Below are 4,478 nucleotides of genomic sequence, written 5' to 3'. Positions count from 1 at the left end.
CGTGAAAGTGACCGACCGCCGGCGCCGCTCGATTTCGTCATAAATCTCAGCCGTACCCCCCACGATAATTGACAAGTCTGTCATACAGCCCTACCATTTAAAACCTTTATTCTCTTCGTTTTAAAAATAGTTTCGCATGGTTTTTCTCTCTTCTCGTTTTACAATGGTCCAGTGACTAATAAATGAGTGTTGTGTTATGAGTTTGTTCGAGCTCAAAAAAACGTGGTTCGAAATTGTTTAACGTTTAACGAATGGTAAGTTATTCTAGTTTTTATGTTGGTCTTAACGTGTTAGGGGCCAAGAATACAACATTGTCTGTCCATTATAACATAGAACTGATATGTTGAATTCAGATCTCTAATTATTTAAAAACCAAAAAAATAAAGCAGCAGTCAAAGTGGCATGTACGCGTAACCTAATATATATTTTTTTTACATTAAAAGATCGCCGTCTTCCTCGTCGCACTTACGACATTTGCATATGTTATCTTTGTTAAACTCACGGAAGGAATATAATGAACCGGTCACCCGTCCAAGTGCTGACCGCTGCCCGCGTGGCTTACCTTCGGTGATCGAACGACAACCTTTACCGTTTGACGAGTTTTTATTCTGCAATTGTTTACAATTAATCGACAAAAAAAATTGTTTTCTTAATTATCTAGTACTTAAAGCTATGAATCTACATTATACGGGTCTGTGCATGTTTCCGAATACCTGCACGAAAAACAAATCGGTTCGGTGGTTGCTATGGATTTCAAAAAAAAACAAAAAGTGTTGGGGGGCAACGGCACGCGGTGTTCCCAAGCGGTCACCCATCCAAGTACTGACCGCGCCCGACGTTGCTTAACTTCGGTGATCGGACGAGAACCGGTGCTTTTCAACGTGGTATGGCCGTTGCCGTGGTGTTTAGGTGTGATCGTTGGTGTAAAATATATTGCTTTTAACATTCCGATGCACGAATATGAACATCAAAACGCGATGCGTTTCGTTTCCGTATGCACTTACCCTCTGACGACCGACGTCGGACCGAACTAACGGGAAATCCCACAACAACCACCACTTCACGCTCTAACGACAAGAGAGACTACTAGACGGACTGGCGATCTCCCGCGTCGCACATTTTTCGACCGCCGGCGGCGGTGGAAAATCCAGAATTTCACCCCACCTACCGCGCTGCTTGCTCCGACGACGACGAGATTCCCACATTTGGATCGACCGAAATATGTAAGTAATATCAGGAAGTTCCGATTTTCGAGAGGAGACCTGTGTTTCTATTTACCTATCTATAATAATTATCGTTATAATCATCATATCATTATTATTATTATTAACATTATTATTTATTACCATTATTATTATTATTATTATTATTTATCGTCCCTCGGATTCGGCGATCTTCGAAAATCCAAGTTGGACCGTTAGACATTCGAACGCGGTGTGCGTGGCTGACGAGTTGTTATTTTTGGCGTTTTTTCTTCGATCTTCACCCCGACTTCGGACGACGCAGGTCGGACACGAAATTACGAAGAGAGAAAGACGGAAGAAAGGAAGAAAACCTGAAGATCCGTCGAAGAAAATATCGGAAAACTCGTAGGTGCGGCATCGGTCGGACGATGAAGACCGTCTCCTTTCGGATGATCCTCTCGACGGACTTTCGGCCGTCCCGAAGGGTCCGGACGGCAACGGGACCCGTCGTCGACTCGTCCCGTTTCAACTTCCGCCGAAAACGATCGACCTGAACGTCGGAGAGGCGGTTCGCGGCATCCTGTTGTCGGAATTGCCTCGGTTCGAACACCAGGTCCTTTCTGTGCTTCGACCGTTTCGGAAGCGTTTGGCGACGCGAAGATGTCGTAAAATCGAGAAGGTGGCGCGGTATTCCGGGAAGAGATGGACCAATATTTCGGCGAACGAAATATGGATTCCCGGAATCGACGCGTCTACCCCGCACCGCCGACGTAAACCGTCGGTCCCGAATCGAAACCGTGACGACCCGGATTTAGGGCTGGTGGTTGGAGGGGCGTGTACCTGATTCGAAACCCACCGACGTTCCGAGACGAACTTCGCTATCTCCAGGGAAACTTCGGAAACCGAGTTCGGCCAGCTTGATCACACGGTGGCGATGGTGATCGAGGAAAGAGGACGATGCCATCACGCGGGCAACGATTCCGAGGCCTGCAATTTCTTCGACGGCGGACGCGGTGCGCGTTCAGTCTTCCGTCCGCAGTGGCGACTATTTTATAAAGACTTAGAAAATTTTTTTGTTCAATTCTCGTTCACGAGGTGCTCGAAGTGTACGTGTGTGAGCAAGTGTTTTTTCAATAATTATTATTAACTTTTAACGTTTTAACGTGAAAGATGGCCGACGTCGAAAATCAAACAGCATCATCGGTCACCACCGGTTCCGCTGCCACCCCTCAATCCCACGCGAAGAAAGAGAAAAAAGCGAAAAATCCCAGGGCGAAACCGTCCCATCCTCCGACATCCGAGATGGTAAACAACGCCATCAAGGGACTCAAGGAACGCGGAGGATCGTCTCTTCAGGCCATCAAGAAGTTCGTCGCCGCAAATTACAAAGTCGACGCCGAAAAGGTCGCCCCTTTCATCAAGAAATATCTGAAAGGCGCCGTGGCGTCGGGATCTCTGGTTCAGACGAAAGGTAAGGGCGCGTCGGGTTCGTTCAAGCTCGCCTCGTCCACCTCCGGTGGTGCCAAAGTCGCCTCCGCCTCCGACAAGAGGAAACCCGCTTCGTCCGCCGCATCCAAGACGAAAAAATCATCCGCCAAACGTACCGCCGTCGCGACGACTTCCGACAAGGCTTCCTCGAAGACAGCCAAAAAACAAGCCTCCCCCAAAGCGAAGAAGACTGCTGCCGAAAAGAAGAGCGCCGTCGCTGCCTCCGCCGCCGCAGCGAAAGCCAAGAAATCGGCCGCCTCCTCGGCAGAAAAGAAAACTAGAGCCGCCCCGAAACCCCGATCGCCTTCCAAAGCGAAGAAATCTAACAAGGCTGGTCCGACTAAAAAACCCAAAGCACCCAAACCCAAGACAGCCAAAGCCATTCCTGTCAAGGTGAAAAAGGCCGCTTCGCCGAAGAGGAAAAAGTGAGAAACGTGGATGGATACTCGACTCATGTTCGTTCGGCTGTGCCTCGTTCCGACGTCATCATCGTACTACCGGCAACGGGGCACGCACAAATGGCCCTTTTCAGGGCCACACGATAATCTACGACGAAAAAAAGAAATAAAACTATCCTTACGGCGAAACCAAATAAAATAGATAGCATCAGCTGGCAGGTAGGTGATGACAGGATGCAATAAAATTTTACGAACGACCGCAACCCAACCCGAATCGAGAGGACCGACCGATTATTGACATTTTTATTTTATTCATTTCCGGTTGAAGGGCGATATATTTTTTTTTTTGCCTGTAAAGTTTGAGGTTCTGAAAAGAACCGATTTTTTTGTTATAAAATTCGTGTTTCGTGTTGTTCTTCCGAAACACGATGTGGAAAAATTTAAGCGCGTTCACCCCGAATACGTCTGGCAAGTTGGATGTCCTTTGGCATGATGGTTACACGTTTGGCGTGGATGGCGCACAAATTCGTGTCCTCGAACAGACCGACCAAGTAAGCTTCGCTCGCTTCCTGGAGGGCCATCACGGCGGAGCTTTGGAAGCGCAAATCGGTTTTGAAATCCTGAGCGATCTCCCTCACCAAACGTTGAAAGGGAAGCTTGCGGATGAGCAACTCGGTACTTTTCTGGTAACGACGGATCTCACGCAGAGCCACGGTACCAGGTCTGTAACGGTGGGGCTTCTTGACGCCGCCAGTGGCGGGAGCGCTTTTCCTGGCCGCTTTGGTAGCCAGTTGTTTCCTGGGGGCTTTTCCTCCGGTGGACTTGCGTGCGGTCTGCTTGGTCCTGGCCATTTCGAATGAAACGAATGAAAAACAAAACTGACAATTATTAAAATCGACTCTGACGATCGTTAGACGTGCACGCGTCGAAAGGTAAACGGGTACTAAAAATTCCGCCATATTAAATTGTACTTTTATACGTGAACAAAGTCAACGGCTGACTTCGTCGATTGGTCGATGGTGAACCGTTGAATCTATATAAGGCTCCGTTAGTTGAAATTTTGCGGTAGTTGACTTCCTAGGGACGAGGTGTGCAGGTATTTTGTGTCAGTTGAAATAATCTGAAAAGATGACCGGTCGCGGTAAAGGAGGCAAAGGATTGGGAAAAGGAGGAGCGAAGCGTCATCGCAAAGTCCTGCGTGACAACATCCAGGGCATCACGAAACCCGCTATCAGAAGATTGGCTCGTCGTGGCGGCGTGAAACGTATTTCCGGTTTGATCTACGAAGAAACTCGCGGAGTCCTGAAAGTGTTCTTGGAAAATGTCATCCGAGATGCCGTCACCTACACGGAACACGCCAAACGTAAAACCGTGACAGCGATGGACGTCGTCTACGCTTTGAAACGTC

General features: G+C 48.2%; 1 non-coding gene across 1 annotated transcript; it reads right to left on the bottom strand.

Annotated features, from left to right (window-relative positions):
• Positions 1-778: 778 nt before the first annotated feature.
• On the bottom strand, positions 779-898 carry LOC138141055 (5S ribosomal RNA). The gene has a single exon (XR_011162952.1). It is a non-coding gene; the product is annotated as a 5S ribosomal RNA (ribosomal RNA).
• Positions 899-4,478: the final 3,580 nt, after the last annotated feature.

This window comes from Tenebrio molitor, unplaced genomic scaffold (assembly GCF_963966145.1).
Source record: "Tenebrio molitor unplaced genomic scaffold, icTenMoli1.1 SCAFFOLD_853, whole genome shotgun sequence".
Lineage (NCBI taxonomy): Eukaryota > Metazoa > Arthropoda > Insecta > Coleoptera > Tenebrionidae > Tenebrio > Tenebrio molitor.
Note: the sequence above shows the minus strand (reverse complement) of the source record. Positions and strands in the feature narration are given on the sequence as shown.